This window comes from Giraffa tippelskirchi, chromosome X (genome assembly GCF_054371585.1).
Source record: "Giraffa tippelskirchi isolate mGirTip1 chromosome X, T2T-mGirTip1v1.2.pri, whole genome shotgun sequence".
In the NCBI taxonomy this organism is placed as follows: domain Eukaryota; kingdom Metazoa; phylum Chordata; class Mammalia; order Artiodactyla; family Giraffidae; genus Giraffa; species Giraffa tippelskirchi.
This window is the reverse complement of record NC_137289.1, coordinates 97,900,066-97,919,626: the sequence shown is the minus strand read 5'-3', so window position 1 is coordinate 97,919,626 and position 19,561 is coordinate 97,900,066. Positions and strand designations below refer to the sequence as shown.

The window sequence follows — 19,561 nt, the reverse complement described above, 5'->3', positions numbered from 1 at the left end:
GGAGAATCCCCATGGACAGAGGAACCTGGCAGGCTGCAGCCCATGGGGTTGCAAAGAGTCAGACACAACAGAGCGACTAAGTACAGCACACTGCACAGGGCTGTTAGGGAATTTTTGCTACTTCTTTCCTTCACAAGTGCACGGGCGTGGCACAAAGTTTGGGTGTCAAATCCAGACCAAGTTCTCTACCAAGCGTTGATGAAGGGAAGAATGCAGGCTTGTTTTGGTTGGTTTGGTTTTTCATCTCCTAATTCCCTCATAGACTTTCTACTCACCAAGCACTGAGGCTGGCAGGGGAGGGAGAAGAATCAATTCAGAGGGGTTCACCTTTGTTAAGTCACACAATTGCAATATATTGGCTAAAAGTAGGCCGGCCTGCTACTACCTTGTTTTTCAGAAAGTTCCCTGTTTTTTCTGGATCCTTTTTAAGCTGCCATGTGCGACTCTCATGTGCTCTTCTGAGCACAATGATTTTTCAACTGGTAAGCAAAGACATCACCACTCTGGACTCAGGAAACGGAAACCTGTTATCCCCCTTCTATCTTTTTACCCCAGAATGTGCCCTTATCAATTTTCTACAGTGCCCCAGAGACAAGGCCATTTATTGAAGAGTACGATATTACGTGAGGCAAAGAACACAATTTACAACTACTGTATGGTTCAGATCTTTGCTAGGTTCCATTGCTAGAAAAGTTCCCTAATGCAGGCTGACTCCAAATTGGCCTAGGAGAGTCCCTCCATTCCCTGCTCCCCATCACTACCAAAAACCTGAGTTTGCAGTTTCAAATAATGGATAAAATTATTCCCACCATGGATAAGGTAAAGCTGCTCCCACGACTCAATCTCTAAAAAGTACTTAAGAGTGTCTCAAATTTATATTCCTAGAATCAAAGATATGAACCTTAATAGAGTGGATCAAAGGACTAAAATGTGATGGGTTGGATATAGAAATTGTCTCCTTTTACTCCAAAGTTCATGATTTATGTTAAGATGAAGAAGAACAAGACTGACAGTATCTTACAGTGAACTCAGTGTTCCACCTCTTCCCAGGATAGTAAACATAAGGAATCAAGAAGCCCATCCGTGGTCCAAGAAGACTTAACACCCCACCCCTGTGTAATCCTACACAGCAGTGTGAAAAAGCAGTCTAGGACCTCTGGAACCTTAGACCTCTCCAGGGCCAGTGCTGAAGGTATAGAGGACTTGAAACAGAGTCCGTATCAATTCTCTTTTTGCCCTTTGTCTAACCACTCAAACTTAGCCCTCATTTCTTGGTATTACAAACACATAAATTGACTGCAAAATCATTCTTCGTAGCATTACCAGTGATAGCATCACGCTCCCTAGTGGACATTTTAGGGATTAGCCCGGTCTATCTAAACAGACACATCCTGTTTAAAGCAAGGGAAAACCCTTCCCAAGAATACTTTGCTGCCCTAGAGCATTCTGCTGTCCAAGTCTATTTACAATTACCTTTTTCTTAATCCTGAATTAAACCTTAATATATTATATATGAATAAAGACCTTCTATCATCTCAGTCAATAATATTTCGAGTCTTTAAGTTGTGTTCTTTCATCTAGCTTTAACCTGGTAGGTAAATAGGGAAGTATTTGCATTTATCTAGTACCTCTATCCTTCAATTAGAGCTCTCACTGTTGGGAAAACAGATAATAAAACAAGAAATCTCAACAAAATGTAGTTTTTTTGTGTGTGTGTGTGATAGTGGGGATTCAGTGGGCTCTGCCAGCATGTAGTAAACTAACCTAGTTTAGCAGGGATGAGAGATTCTCAGAGAAAGTGCCATGTAACTTAGCACCTGAAGGGTGAACAGGGCCTAGCCAGGAGAAGTAGTGGGAGGGTATTCTTCCAGAAAGGGAAGAGCCAGTGTGAGGTTCTGGATGATTTTAGGAACAAGAAGTTATTCATTATGTCTGGAACATAGTTTGAGCATGTAGAGAAGAAGAAAGGATTTCCAAGTGAATGTCATGGGGTAAGAAAAAACCAGATTATAGAGGGTCTGATATGACTTGTTCAGGAATTTGAGGAGAGGAGACATGACATCAACTTGTCAAAAGAGTGGAAAATTATTTGTAAAGGGAGAGAAGATCGTGATAGTAGTTCAGGTGAGAAATGATGGTGATCTGAACTAGGGTACAGACCATATTGATAGGTGTGGACACATTTTAGAAATTTATAGGATTTAATGGGGCATGGTCACAAAGAGTCGGATGTGACTGAGTGACAAACAGACAATGGGGCATGAGTTGATTGATTGGATGTAGGGGATTAGAGAGAGGTAGATATCATGGATATATTTAAAGATATCTGGCTAAAACAACTGAGATGACGGTACCATTCCCTTGGTGGAATCTAATAGAGGGAAAGCATTAGTTATGGAAAACTGAGGCAATAAGAGTAGTTTTACAACTGTTAGTTTCTGGTAGCCAAGAGACATTAACTTAGATGTATCCAAAAGTCCAGAGATACGTAGACATGCAGCTTAGGAAAGAAGAATGAGCTGGAAGTGTAGATCCTGGAATCATCAGTAGATGGGCAATAAGTGTAGAGGTAGTAAAGGTCCTACAGGAAAGGGTATACAAAGAGGGCAATGAAAATCTCCCTGAAGAATATCAACATTTAAGGGTGGATGCAGGACTTCCAAAAGAGTTGTATGAGGATCTTGGTGGACCCACTCCCTACTGAAATAACATTTAATTGGTGACAAATATGTATGTACATGCATACATATTTAAAGTCCCTAAAAACTGTCACAAGGGCATACAGCAAATGGATAAACATTTGTTCAAAAAAAATCTACTAAATCTCTGTAAAAATAGAATTTGGCATTTGAGCTATAACCTGTTCCAATCTCCCTGAACTCTATGTGACAAGCTCTCCTCCAAGTATGGGTGTGCCCAAGAAGATTGTGGCTCATTATCCTCACAGTTCCTAGTCTAGGGCTACACTTTCACCCCTGGAAGAGGGCACCAGTGTCTTTTATTCCATCACAGCCCTATGTTGCCAAATCACTACTCTAGGCAAGCCTGGGCTAAAGGACTGATCTTCTTGGCCCAAGTTCATTTGTAGGGTGAAGTTTCTACATGGAGATAGGAAAGGTGAAATAACCAGGTGCTACCATCTCCCTTGAATGCCCAGTGGAATGTTACTATAGAAGAAGTATCCTACTATATCCACCAGTTCAGGTCAAAACTACAATAAGATACCAGTTAGAACGGACATCATCAAAAAGGCTACAAACAATAAATGCTGGGGAGGGTGTCGAGAAAAGGGAACCTTCTTGCACTGTTGGTGGGAATATAAATTGATACAGCCACTATGGAAGATGGTATGGAGATTCCTTAAAAAACTAGGAACAAAACCACTATATGGCCCAGCAATCCCACTCCTAGGCATATACCCTGAGGAAACGAAAATTGAAAAAGACACATATATAGTTGTCTGAAGTTTCTGCCTGGGTACAGAAGCAGGCTGTAAGCAGCATAGCAGCTGTGCCTGAAGGGATTGGATTTATTTGGAAAAGAACCTGGAAACATTTATGCCTAAGGGCATTTTTGGAAAAACAATGAGGATCTTAATGGTGAACAGTTAAGAAGGGCCTGGTAGCTCCAGGACATCAGCAGCAACAGAGGAACAACATAAAACATTAGACCAATATACATATAATGACCACTCCAAACAACAACAAAATGTACATGGATCCTTCTCCAAAAAAGACTGTATGCTAGGCCATAAACATGCTCAAAAGATTTAAGACTGAAATCATACAAATTATGTTCTCTAATCAAAGTAGAATTAAATTAGAAATCAACAATAGAGAGAAATATGGGAAACTCACAAATATGTGGAAATTAAACAATACATTCCTAAATAACAAATGGGTTAAAGAAGAAATCATGATGGAAATTAGAAAATACTTTGAGATAGATACATCAAAACACCAAAGCTTGAAATGCAGCTAAAGCAGTACTTTAAAGGGTAATTCATAAGTATAAATTCCTATGAAAAGATGAGCAAAGTAAACACAAAACAAGCAAAAAGAAAGTAATACAAAAGGATAGAATGAAATTAGGTAAACAACAGAAAACAATAGTGAAATTAGGTAAACAATAGTGAAAATCAACAACACTAAATGCTGGCTCTTTGAAATGATCAGCGATCTGTAGTGTATCCAGAATATTAAAGAATATGTATAAGTCAATAATAAAACAAATACTGCAATTAAAAGGTGGCCAGAGGATTTGAATAGACTTCTCCAAAGATATACACAAAGGGACAATAAGCGTGTGCAACGTTATTAGCTATTAGGGAAATGCAAATCAGAATCACAATGAGACACTACTTCTCACCCACTGAAATGACTATAATGAAAAAGACTAAAAATAACAAGTCCTATTGAGGATGTGGAGAAATTGAAGCCCTCATATGTATAAAATATCACTACCATTTTGGAATATAATTTGGCAGTTCTTTAAAATGTTAAATAGAGTTATCACATCACCCAACGATTCTACTGCTAGATATACACCTAAGAGAAATAAAAATATATTCCATAAAAAAGATTTGTTCATGAAAATTGTCAACTTAAAAAATAGTCGCAACCTAAAAGTTGAGAGTTATATTTTATTTGGTGGGAATTGTTAGGAATTTAAGCCTGGGAGACAGCATCTCAAGTAACCCTGAGCGAACTGGTCCAAAGAGGCAGGGGGAAAGTCAGGTTATAGAGAAATTTGCAGCAAAAGGCAGGTAGTCTAAACATCGAAAGTATTCTTGTGAATTAAAGAAAACCAGATATCACAAGTTAAGGAATTGCTGAAATACTATTCAGCAATAAAAAGGAATGAAGTACTATGCTATTACATGGATGAACAATAGGCCAGACATAACACATGACATATTGTACGACTTCATTTATATAATGCCTAGTATGGGTAAACATATAGAATCAAAACACGAAGGAAAGGGGAATTGGGATTGACCTCTAATGGGTACAAGGTTTCTCTTTGAAATGATGAAGATATTTTAAAATTAGATTATAACTTTATAAATGCACTAACAACCGTTGACTTATACACTAAATAGGTGAAGATTATGGTACGTAATTTACATTGTAATAAAACTGTTAACAAAAATTTCTGGGTTGGGCAGAGAGAGAAGTGCATACAAAGGGATCATCAAAAAAAGGAGTAGCTATCAAAATAAGAGGGAAATGGAGAGAACATAAAGACACAGAATTGAGTGAGTGTAAGGTATATGGCCTTTGTTAGCAAAGTAATGTCTCTGCTTTTTAACATGCTATCTGGGTTGGTCATAACTTTCCTTCCAAGGAGTAAGCGTCTTTTAATTTCATGGCTGCAATCACCATCTGAAGTGATTTTGGAGCCCAGAAAAATAAAGTCAGCCACTGTTTCCACTGTTTCCCCATCTATCTGCCATGAAGTGATGGGACCAGATGCCATGATCTTAGTTTTCTCAATGTTGAGCTTTAAGCCAAATTTTTCACTCTCCTCTTTCACTTTCATCAAGAGGATCTTTAGTTCTTCTTCGCTTTCTGCCATGAGGGTGGTGTCATCTGCATATCTGAGGTTACTGATATTTCTCCCAGCAATCTTGATTCCAGCTTATGCTTCATCCAGCCCAGCGTTTCTCATGATGTACTCTGCATATAAGTTAAATAAGCAGGGTGACAATATACAGCCTTGACGCACTCCTTTTCCTATTTGGAACCAGTCTGTTGTTCCATGTCCAGTTTTAACTGTTGTTTCCTGACCTGTATACAGGTTTCTCAAGAGGCAGGTCAGGTGGTCTGGTATTCCCATCTCTTTCAGGATTTTCCACAGTTTATTGTGATCCACACAGTCAAAGGCTTTGGCATAGTCAATAAAGCAGAAATAGATGTTTTTCTGGTACTCTCTTGCTTTTTCGATGATCCAGCGGATGTTGGCAATTTGATCTCTGGTTCCTCTGCCTTTTCTAAAACCAGCTTGGACATCTGGAAGTTCACAGTTCACGTATTGCTGAAGCCTGGCTTGGAGAATTTTAAGCACTACTTTACTAGCATGTGAGATGAGTGCAATTGTGTGGTAGTTTGAGCATTCTTTGGCATTGCCTTTCTTTGGGATTGGAATGAAAGCTGACCTTTTCCAGTCCTGTGGCCACTGCTGAGTTTTCCAAATTTGCTGGCATATTGAGTGCAGCACTTTAACAGCATCATCTTTCAGGATTTGAAATAGCTCAACTGGAACTCCATCACCTCCACTAGCTTTGTTCATAGTGATGTTTCCTAAGGCCCACATGACTTCACATTCCAGGATGTCTGGCTCTAGGTGAGTGATCACACCATTGTGATTATCTGGGTCATAAAGATCTTTTTTGTACAATTCTTCTGTGTATTCTTGCCACCTCTTCTTAATATCTTCTGCTTCTGTTAGGTCCCTACCATTTCTGTTCTTTATTGAGCCCATCTTTACATGAAATGTTCCCTTGGTATCTTTAATTTTCTTGAAGAGATCTCTAGTCTTTCCCATTCTATTGTTTTCCTCTATTTCTTTGCATTGATCACTGAGGAAGGCTTTTTTGTCTCTCCTTGCTATTCTTTGGAACTCTGCATTCAAATAGTTATATCTTTCCTTTTCTCCTTTGCTTTTCACTTTCCATCTTTTCACAGCTATTCGTAAGGCCTCCTCAGACAGCCATTTTGCTTTTTTGCATTTCTTTTTCTTGGGGATGGTCTTGATTCCTATCTCCTGTACAATGTCACGAACCTCCATCCATAGTTCATCAAGTATTCTGTCTATCAGATCTAGTCCTTTAAATCTATTTCTCACTTCCACTGTATAGTCATAAGGGATTTGGTTTAGGTCATACCTGAATGGTCTAGTGGTTTTCTCCACTTTCTTCAATTTCAGTCTGAATTTGTCAATAAGGGGTTCATGATCTGATCCACAGTCAGCTCCTGGTCTTGTTTTTGCTGACTGTATAGTAAATGGTAATAGTTTAATATATGCTTTTGAGCAGGATTTTCATAATACTCCAAGTCCAGTTTTCACTGATGTGAATAGTCAAATGGATGAATTTCAGGGAAGGAAGTTCTAGGATCTTTATAAAGATCCATATTATATTGTTATTTGATTAGATCTTGAGAGGTCATTAGGTAAGTTATAATTGTTATTAAGACTGGGTGAAGCAGCATATTGGGTGCTCCAGGCCTGGGGCCAAAGACCAGGAAGATGAGATTCGTAGGTGGTTAGAAAACCAGTGGGACTAACACAAGGCTATAAGAAACCTAGACTCTGTTCATTAAGAGTGCACGCACACTTATGTATTCCCAAAAGAAAGTGGAGAAAGCAGATTTAAATGGCATGGAACTCTGGCCGGTTTACTATAACCACCCTGGTGTACACTCCAGCCTAATCCAGGTTCCTTCTCCAACCTTGCTTGCTTCATAATGCAACTCGATACTAGGGGGAGGGCTGCTGTGTCCAATGGGAATGGAAATGGAAACACAGCTTTCCAAAATCTATGGGATATAGCAAAAGCAGTTCTAAGAGGGAAGTTTAAAGCTGTACAAAAAACAAGAAAAATCTCAAACAACCTAGGCTACCATCTAGAGGAATTATAAAACTAAGAAAAAGCAAATCCCAAAATCAGCAGGAGGAAGGAAATAATAATGATCAAAGAGGAAATAAATAAGAGACCAAAAAACACAGTAGAAAAAAATCAATGAAACCAAGAGCTGATTTTTTGAAAAGATAAACACCATTGATATGCTTTTAGCCAGGCTGATCAAGAAAAAAAAAAAAAAAGAGCAAGAATCCGAATTAAAAAGATAAGAAAAAGGAGAAGTAACACTCAATACCACAGAGGTATAAATATTATAAGAGAATTCTATGAATAGCTTTATCGCAACAAACTGGACAACTTAAAAAAATGGTCAAATTTCTAGAAACATACAACCTTTCAAGGCTAAATCAGGAAGAAATAAACAATCTGAAAAGACTGACCACTAGTGGTGATACTGAGTTAGTAATCAAAACCCAGGACCAAATCACTTCACAGAGGAATCCTACAAATTATATATTGAAAAAAGAGCTAATACTTATCCTTCTCAAATTATCCCAAAAAACTGCAGAGGAGGGAACATTTCAAAATTCATTCTACAAAGCCACCATTACCCTAATACCGAAACCAGACAAAGACACTACAAAAAAATTATAGGCCAATATATCTCTGATGAATATAGATGCAAAAATCCACAACAAAATAATAGCAAACTGAATTCAACAACATATAAAAGGGATCATACACCATGATCAAGTGTGATTTATTTCAGGGATGCAAGGATGGCTCAGTCTTCACAATCAATGTGATAGACAATATTAACAAAAGACAGAGGAATGGATAAACATGTAGTACATATATGCAATGGAATATTATTCATCCATAAAAACAAGAAAATAATGTCATTTGTAGCAACATGGATAGACCTAGAGATTGTCATAATGAGTGAAGTAAGCCAGACACAGAAAGACAAATATATATTGCTTACATGTGGTAGTTATAAAAAAGGTACAAAATGAACTTATTTACAAAACAGAGGCAGAATCACAGATATAGAAAACAAATGTATGGTTACCATGGATCGAGGCGAGGGATAAATGAGAAATTGGGATTGACATATACTACTATATATAAAATAAGTAACTAATAAGAACCTATTGTATAGCTCAGGGAACTCAATACTCTGTAATGGCCTATATGTGAAAAGAATCTTAAAAAAGAGTGGATATATGTATATGTATAACTGATTTACTTTGCTGTATACCTGAAACTAAAACAGCATTGTAAATCAACTATACAACATAAAATTGTTTAAATTTTTTTTAAAGGAAGGGTGAAAATCACACAATCATCTCAATGGGCTCAGAAAAAGCATTTGACAAAATTCAACATCCATTCATGACAAAAATGCTCATCAAAGTTAGTATAAAGGGAAATATCTCAACATAACAAAGGTAATTTATGGCAAACCCATAGCTAATATCATACTCAACAGAGAAAAAGATGAAAGCTTTTTCTCTAAAATCAAGAATAAGAAAAGAATGCCCACCTTTGCCACTTCTATTTAACATAGTATTGGAAATCCTAGCCACTGCAATCAGAAAAGCGAAGAAAAAAATCCATCCAACTTGGAAGGGAAGAAGTAAAACTGTCATTATTTTCAGTGAAGAAGTAAAACTGTCCCTAATTTCCAGGGAAGAAGTAAATATGTCACTATGGCATAATACTATATATTGTTATTGTTCAGTCAATAAGTTGTGTCGGACTCTTTGAGACCCCATGGACTGCAGCACGCCAGGCTTTCCTGTCCTTCACTATCTCCTGGAGTTTGCTCAAACTCATGTCCACTGAGTCAGTGATGCCATCCAACCATCTCATCCTCTGTCACCCCCTTCCCCTTCTGCATTCAATCTTTCCTGGCATCACGGTCTTTTCCAATGAGTCAGCACTTTGCATCAGGTGACAGAATATCTTAAATTCTCCACCAAAATATTATTAGTTTTATCAGTAAATTTACAGGGTACAAAATTAATATAGAGAAACTTGTTGTTTTTCTATACACTAATAATAAACTATCAGAAAGAGAAAGAAAAGAAACAATCTCATTCAAAATTACATCAAAGAATAAAATACTGTGAATAAATTTAAATAAGGACATGAAAGATGTATATTATAAAATATATGAAATACTGATAAAGGAAGTTGAAGATGATACAAAAAATGGAAAGACATTCCATGTTCATGGAATTAACATTGTTAAAATGTCCATACTACCCAAAGGAACTACAGATTTGTGCAATCCCTACCATAATTCCCATGACATTTTTCACAAAACTAGAAGAAATAATCCTAAAATTTATACAGAACCCAAAATATCCCAATTTGCCAAAATAATCTTGAGGTAAAAGAACAAAGCTGGAGGTATCACACTCCCTGACTTCTGACTATACTAAAAAGTTAAAGTAATCAAAACACCATGGTACTGACACAAAAAGACACACAGACCAATAGAATAGAGGATCCATAAATAAACCCATGTGTGAGCGGGCGTGATATGTCACTTCAGTCATGCTCAACTCTATGCAACTCTATGGACTGTAGCCTGCCAGGATCTTCTGTCAATGGTGATTCTTCAGGCAATAATACTGGAGTGGGTTGCCCTGCTCTCCTCCAGGGGATCTTTCCCATCCAGGGATCAAAACCACATCTCATGTCTCCTTCATTGGTAGACGGGTTCTTTACTACTAGCTCCACCTGAGAAGCCCAAACCATGTAGTTATCATCAACTAATCTATGACAAAGGAGGCAAGACTGTACAATGGAGAAAAGATAGTCTATACAATAAGCGGCGCTGGGAAATCTGGATGCAGAGTGTGCGTGCTTAGTAATGTCTGACTCTTTACAACCCCATTGACTGTAACCTGCCAGGCTCCTCTGTCCATGGGATTTTCCAGGCAAGAATACTGGAGTGGGTTGCAAATTCCTTCTCCAGTGGATATTCCCAACCCAGGGATCAAACCTATGTCACCATGGTCTCCTGCATTGCAGGTGGATTGTTTACCACTGAGACACCGGGAAATCTGGCTAGCTACATGTAAAAGAATAAAATTAGAACATTTTCTCATAACATATAAAAAATAACCTCAAAATGGATTAAAGACTAAAATGTAAGACCAGAAACCATAAAACTTCTAGAAAAAAATATAGGCAGAACGCTCTTTGACATCAATTGTAGCAATATATTTTTGGATGTCTCCTAAGGGAAAAGAAACAAAAGAGAAAAATAAACAAATAGGACCTAGTTTAATTTAAAAGCTTTTTGCAGAGACAAGGAATCCTTTGACAAAACAAAAAGACAACTTACTGAATGGGAGAAAATATTTCAAATGATATGACCAATAAATGCAAGGTGGCAAAATGGTTGTCTGAGGAGGCCTTACAAATAGCTGAGAAAAGAAGAGAAGCGAAATGCAAAGGAGAAAAGGAAAGATGTAAACATCTGAATGCAGAGTTCCAAAGAATAGCACGGAGAGATAAGAAAGCCTTCTTAAGTGAACAATGCAAAGAAATAGAGGAAAACAATAGAATGGGAAAGACTAGAGATCTGTTCAAGAAAATTAGAGATGCCAAGGAATATTACATGCAACGATGGGCACAATAAAGAACAGAAACAGTAGGGATCTAACCAGAAGTAGAAGATATTAAGAAGAGATGACAAGAATACACAGAAGAACTTGTACAAAAAAGGTATTAATGACCCAGATAACCACAATGGTGTGATCACTCGTCATACTCCAGACATCCTGGAGTGTGAACTCAAGTAAAAGAAAGTGTTAGTCACTCAGTTGTGTCCTATTCTTTGTGACCCCATGGACTGTAGCCTGCCAGGCTCTGCTGCACATGGGATTCTTCAGACAAGAATAGTGGAGTGGATTGCCATTTCTTACTCCAGGTGATCTTCCCAACCTAAGGATCAAATCTAGGTCTCCTGCATGGCAGGCAGATCGTTTACCACCTGAGATACCAGGGTCAAGTGGGCCTTAAGAAGCATTACTATAAACAAAGCTAGTGGAGGTGAAGAAATTCCAGCTGAGCTATTTAAAATCCTAAAAGATGCTGCTGCTAAAGTGCTGTACTCAATATGCCAGCAAATTTGGAAAACTTAGTAATGGCCACAGGACTGGAAAAAGTCAGTTTTCATTCCAATCCCAAAGATGGGCAATACCAAATAATGTTCAAAATACTGCACAAATGCACTCATTTTACATGCTAGCGAGATAATGCTCAAAATCCTGCAAGCTAGGCTTCAACAGTATGTGAACTGAGAACTTGCAGATGTACAAGCTGGGTTTAGAAAAGGCAGAGGAACCAGAGATTGAATCGCAATCCTCTGTTGGATCACAGAAAAAGCAAAGGAATTCCAGAAAAACATCTACTTCTGCTTCATTGACTATGCTTAGATCACAACAAATTGTGGAAAATTCTTAAAGAGATGGGAATTCCAGACTACCTTACCCACCTACTGAGAAACTTGTATACAAGTCAAGAAGAACAGTTAGAACTGGACATGGAACAACGGACAGATTCAAAATTGGGTAAGGAGTACATCAAGGCTGTATATTGTCACCTTACTTATTAAACTTGTATGCAGAGTACATCATGCAAAATGCTAGGCTGGATGAAGCTCAAGCTGGAATCAAGATTGCCAGAGAAATATCAACAACCTCAGATATGCAGATACTACTCTAATGGCAGAAAGTAAAGAGAAACTAAAGAACCTCGTGATGAAAATAAAAAGGAAGAGAGTGAAAAAAACTGGTCTAAAACTCAAGATTCAAAAAACTAAGATCATGGCACACAGTCCCATCACTTCTTGGCAAATAGATGGGGAAAAAATGGAAATAGTGGCAGATTTTATTTTCTTGGGCTCCAAAATCACTGAGGATGGTGACTGCAGCAATGAAATTAAATAACACTTGCTCCTTGGAAGTAAAGCTATAAGAAACCTAGACAGCATATTTAAAAGCAGAGACATTGCTTTGCCAAAAAAGGTCCATATAATCAAAGCGATGGTTTTTCCAGTAGTCATGAACAGATGTTAGAGTTGGACCATAAAGAAGGCTGAGCACAAAAGAATTGAGGCTTTCAAACTGTGGTGCTGGATAAGACTCTTGGACAGCAGGAAGATCAAAGCAGTCAATCCTAAAGGAAATCAACCCTGAATATTCATTGGAAGGACTGATGCTGAAGCTGAAGCTCTAATACTTTGGTCACCTGATGCAAAGTGCCAAATCTTTAGAAAAGACCCTGATGATGGGAAAGATTAAGGGTAGGAGGAGAAGGGAATGACAGAGGATGAGATGGTTGGATGGCAACACCGACTCAGTGGACATGAGTTTGAGCATGCTCCAGGAGATAGTGAAGGACAGAGAAGCCTGGCATGCTGCAGTCCATGGGGATCATGGAGTCGGACATGACTTAGCAACTGAACATCAACAAAATGACCAATAGGAGATTAATATCCAAAATGCGGAGAAGGCAATGGCACCCCACTCCAGTACTCTTGCCTGGAAAATCCCATGGACGGAGGAGCCAGGTAGGCTACAGTCCATGAGGTCACAAAGAGTCGGACACGACTGAGCAACTTCACTTTCACTTTTCCCTTTCATGCACTGGAGAAGGAAATGGCAACCCACTCTAGTATTCTTGCCTGGAGAATCCCAGGGACGGTGGAGCCTGGTGGGCTGCTGTCTGTGGGGTCACACAGAGTCGGACACGATTTAAGCGACTTAGCAATCCAAAATGCAGAAACACATCATACAACTCAAGATGAAAAAAAATGAACAATCTGATTAAAAAATGGACAGAAGGCCTAAATAAATATTTTAAAATAAACATACATTTAGCCAACAGGCACATGAAAAGATGCTCAACATCCCTAATCATCAGACAAATGCACATCAAAACTACAATTAGATATACCTCACAGCTGTCAGAATGGCTGTCATCAAAAGGTCTGCAAATAACAAATAGTAGCATGGATGTGGTGAAAGAGCACCTTAGTACATTGTTGGTATACTAACTGAAACATCTTTAGTTTTCCTCTCAGAAAAAGAAAAAATAGGTAAACTTAGATCTATTTAGCAATTAATGTTCCGGTATTTTTCTTATTTGAAGTGACCTGGGTATTCAGTGAATTCCCATGATTTAACTTACTTTAGCAAAAGTTTAAAGTTAACAAAAATATCTAGAGAAACTTAAGTAGACATACAATAAAACATAATTATTCTTAAAGAGTTCACCTAAAAACTCTTACCTCATTTATATCTACTGGATTACAATTATATTTAGATTACCCACGAAAATTTTATGAGACACTAGACTAAGTCAGCCATCATCCTAAGCTATTTTTCTTGTTGGCTAATTTTGTAACAGAGATAATGTGAACTTACTTGACTTTTGTAAAACACAGGTGCAATAGAATCAAGACATGTCTGTACTAATTAAACCAATAAACAAATTTTTAATACCTGAATATTAACTTCAGATTGAATATTTTCCAGATCACCTGAACTTGAGATTCATCTGGGTTAGTTCTTATTACCATTAGAAATATTTATTTGGAAGCAGAAGACCTGGGTTCAATCCCTGGGTCAGGAAGATCCCCTGGAGAAGGAAATGGCCACCCATCCCAGTATTCTTGCCTGCAGAATCCCATGGACAGGGAAGCCTGGCGGGCTACAACCCATGGGGTCACAAAGAGTTGGACAGGACTGAATGAGTAACACTTTCTTTTCTTTCACCTTTAAGTCAATTAGAGTTCTTTTATAAATTTAATTTTGATAATGCTATCCGAAGGTAAAAGCATATCATGTATATATTGTATGCGTGTGTCCATGCGAAGTTGCTTCAGTCGCGTCCGACTCTATGCAACCCTATGGATTGTAGCCTTGTCAGTTTCCTCTGTCCAAGGGATTCTCCAGGCAAGAATACTGGAATGGGTTGCCGTGCCCTCCTCCAGGGGTTTTTCCCAACCCAGGGATCCAACCGGCATCTCTTAAGTCTCCTGCATTGGCAGGTGGGTTCTTTACCACTACCGCCACCTGCTGCTGCTGCTGCTAAGTCGCTTCAGTCGTGTCCGACTCTGTGCGACCCCATAGACGGCAGTCCACCAGGCTCCCCCGTCCTTGGGATTCTCCAGGCAAGAACACTGGAGTGGGTTGCCGTTTCCTTCTCCAATGCATGAAAGTGGAAAGTGAAAGTGAAATCGCTCAGTCGTGTCCGACTCGTAGCGACCCCATGGACTGCAGCCTACCAGGCTCCTCAGTCCATGGGATTCTCCAGGCAAGAGTACCTGAGTGGGGTGCCATTGCCTTCTCCGAGCGCTACCTGGGAAGCCCCATATATTGTATACACAGACATAAAAAAAAGACACAACTAGAGATCTCATAGCTTCATTTAAAACTTAGTCATGAATTTAGCTGTTAAAACATAAACTTATTAGTTTATAAGCAATAGTAGGAATAAGTTAAATTTATTTTCTCAGATGGCTAAGGCTTTCTACTATTTGTGGAAAAGACTTTTAAATTATTAAGGAGGCTGTGAATTAGATTTTGGGTGAGGGAGCCTTTCCAGCAGTTTGAGTTTAAAAAGGCCTCTTTTTCCTGTTTTCTTTGGTTTCAAGGTTTTACCTGACTAGTCTAGTTAGACTCAGCCTCAGGTCATTATGGGCTGTGTTTCCATTCCTTATTTGTACAGATTTGCGAGACAAAGACAGTTGTTTTTAACTGCCCAAAGAACTGGTCTGCCATCTAAATATTAAAAGATTGATTCGTCTAATTATATTTCCTTTAATTTGCTTATTATTGGTCTCTAAATATTAGCTTATACTGTGTGGGCTCAGGTAACCCTATTGTGATGTTTTTGCATATTTAATTAATATTGTCTGAGGGGAAGATTTATGTGCCCTGTCTTATAATATTAGGCAGGGGAAGCATTCCACAGTGAAATAATGGCTATTCCACAATATAATTAGGCCAAAGAGATATAACCATCTTAGAAAGCCCATTTAAATATACCAATTTTTATCAACTTCATCTCAATTATGTCAACTTTGTCAACAAAATAAACTCAAAATGGATGAAAGACCTAAATGCAAGACTAGATACTATAAAACTTCTAGAGGAAAACATAAATAGAACACTCTTCAGCATAACCTGCAGCAACATCTTTTTTTATTTGTCTCCTAAAGTAATGGAAATAAAAGCAAAAATAAACAAATGGGATCTAATTAAACTTAAAAGCTTTGCACAGCAAAGAAAACCATCAACAAAATGAAAAGACAACCTACAGAGTGGGAGAAAATATTTGCAAATGATGCAAATAACCAGGGCTTACTTTATAATATACAAAAGCTCATATAGCTCATTATCAAAAAAAATCAAACAAACCATTTGAATAAATGGTCAGAAGACCTAAGTAGACATTTATTTAAAGAATACAAATAGATAGCCAACAGACACATGAAAACATATTCAACATCACTAATTATTAGACAAATGAAAATCAAAACAATAAGGTATCACCTCATACCAATCAGAATGGCCATCACCAAAAAGTCTTCAAATAACAAATGCTGGAGAGGATATGGAGGAAAGGTAACTCTCTTACAATGCTGGTGGGAATATAAATTGGTACAGCCAATATGGAGAACTGTATGGACATTCCTTCAAAAACTAAGAGTAGAACTACCATGATTCTGCAATTCCATTCCTGGCATATATCTGGAGAAAACCATATTTCAAAAAGTTACATGCACCCCATTGTTCATTGGAGCACTATTTACAATAGCCAAGACATGAAACCAACTTAAATGTTCATTGACAGAGGAATGGATAAAGAAGATATGGTATATAGTACGAGAGAAAATGAAGGACAGGTAAGCCTGGTGTGCTGCAGTCCACAGGGTCGCAAAGAGTCTGACATGATTTAGTGACTGAAAAACAACAATAAAAACAACATACATATATATTAAAATTATATACATATATATTTAACTGAGATTTTATATATATATATATATATATATATATATATAATGGAATATTACTCAGCCATAAAAAAGAAAAAATAATGCCATTTACAGCAACCATGGATGGACCTAGAGATTACCATACTAAGTGAAGTAAGCCAGAGAAACACAAATATCCTGTGATATCACTTATATGTGGAATCTAAAAACATGATACAAAATAAATAGATCAGACATAGAAAACAAACTTATGGTTACCAGAGGGGAAGGTGGGGGAAGGATAAATTAAGAGTTTGGGATTAACATATACACACTACTGTGTATAAAATAGATAAAAAAACAAGCCTAGCAGAAGGAATTATACTCAATATTTTATAATAATCTATAAGGGAAAAGAATCTGAAAAGAAATATATATATAATTGACTCACTTTGCCCTATGCCTGAAACTAACAAAACATGGTTAATCAACTATATTTCAATGTAAAAAAAACTGCCAACTTTTATACCTTTAACTTAGCCTTCATTAGGACTCCATCAACAAAGCTTGGTTTTACAAGAGGTTCAGAAACCCTCCTTTCTTTTTATCTTACAACCATTTTATCTACTTTTGTATAAAAGGCTCTGGGATCCCCAGTGAGGTGTTTAGCCAAAGGACTCAGGCTCTTTTGTCAATCTTTTAATGTGAATAATTAGCCTAATAATTGCCTCAAGTAATTGTTGCTTAGGTACCTCAGTGTAATCTTCATCCAGCTTTAAAGAAGGCTGGATGCCAAAGAATTGATGTTTTTGAATTGTGGTGCTGGAGAAGACTCTTGAGAGTCCCTTGGACTGCATGGAGATCAAACCAATCAATCTTAAAGAAAATCAACCCTGAATATTCATTGGAAGGACTGATGCTGAAACTCTGATATTTTGGCCACCTGATTCAAACAACTGACTCATTGGACAAGACCTTGATGCTGCAAAAGATTGAGGGCAGGAGGAGAAGTGGGTGACAGAAGATGAGATGGTTGGAAGGCATCACCAACTTAATGGACGTGAGTTTGAGCAAAGTCCGGGAGATAGTGAAGGACGGGGGAGCCTGATGTGCTGCAGTCCATGGGGTTACAAAGAGTTGGACACGATTTAGGAACTAAACAACAACAACATACATATATATGTATATATATATTCAACTGGGATAAATAGACCAGTTTTGGGGGGCCCTTTAATAGTGGGAACAAATACAGGGTCCCTTTGGCCCATCTAACCTTAGGTAGTGTATCAAAATCTTTTGTTTTAATCTCATTAATGTCCATTTTATCTCATTTAAAAAATTATATCCTATTTTTAAAAATGTATATATCATTTCTTAATAACCATATAAACATTTTTATCCTTTTCAGATGAGTATCTTTAAAATTTCCACCTACTTGGGAACCATATTAACAAATTGAAAGATAAAAACCATATGATAATCTCAATAGATGCAGAAAAAGCCTTTGACAAAATTCAGCACCCATTTATGATTAAAACTCTTCAAAAAATGGGCATAGAAGCAACCTGTCTCAACAGAGTAAAGGCCATATATGATAAGCCTACAGCAAACATTATTCTCAATGGTGAAAAACTGAAAGCATTCCCCCTAAGATCAGGAATGAGACAAGGGTGTCCACTTTCACTACTGTTATTCAACATAGCTCTGGAAGTCTTAGCTACAGCAATCAGAGAAGAAAAACACAAAAAAAGGAATCCATATCAGAAAAGAAGTAAAGCTCTCATTGTTTGAAGATGGCATGATACTGTACATAGAAACCCTAAAGATACTATCAGAAAATTACTAGAGCTAATCAGTGAATTTAGCAAAGTTGCATTATACAAAATCAATACACAGAAATCACTTGCATTTCTATATACTAACTGAAAAATCAGAAAGAGAAATTAAGAAATCAATCCCATTCACCATTGCAACAAAAAGAATAAAATATCTAGGAATAAACTTGTCTAAGGAGACAAAACAGCTGTATACAGAAAATTATGACACTAATGGAAGAAATCAAAGATGACATAAACAGATGGAGAGATATCCCATGTTCCTGTGTTGGAAGAATCAACATTGTGAAAATGAGTGTTCTACCAAATGCAATCTACAGATTCAATACAATCCCTATCACATTTCCAATGACATTTTTCACAGAACTAGAACAAAAAACTTCACAATTCATATGGAAACACGAAAGACTCCAAATAGCCAAAGCAGTCTTGAGAAAGAAGAATGGAGCTGGAGGAGTCAACCTTCCTGACTTCAGATTATACCACAAAGCTACAGTCATCAAGACAGCATTGCACTGTCACAAAAACAGAAATATAGACCAATGGAACAAAATAAAAAGCCCAGAAATAAACACATGCACTTTTGGGTACTTTATTTTTGACAAAGGAGGCAAGAATATACAATGGGGCAAAGACAGCCTCTTCAATAAATGGTGCTGGGAAAACTGGACGGCTACATGTAAAAGAATGAAATTAGAACACTTCCTAAGGTGTTAGGAAAAAAGATACAAAAAGATAAACTCAAAGTGGATTAAAGACCTAAATGTAAGACCAGAAACCTTAAAACTCTTATTAGAGGAAAATATAGAACACTTGATGACATAAATCAAAGCAAGATCCTCTATGACCCACCTCCTAGAGTAATGGAAATAAAAACAAAAGTAAACAAGTGGGACCTGATTAAACTTAAAAGTTTTTGCACAGCAAAGGAAACTATAAGCAAGGTGAAAAGACAACCGTCAGAATGGGAGAAAACAATAGCAAATGAAACAAATGACGAAGGATTAATTTCCAAAATATACAAGCAGCTCATACAACTCAATACCAGAAAAACAAACAACCCAATCAAAAACTGGGGAAAAGACCTAAACAAACATTTCTCCAAAGAAGACATACAGATGGCTAACACATGAAAAG

General features: G+C 37.5%; 1 protein-coding gene across 1 annotated transcript in view; it reads right to left on the bottom strand.

The window, feature by feature from the left end:
- The window catches only part of LOC145535709 (uncharacterized), a 120,919-nt gene that overhangs the window by 71,471 nt on the left and 29,887 nt on the right, over positions 1 to 19,561 (bottom strand). The gene's annotated exons all lie outside the window — the stretch shown is intronic.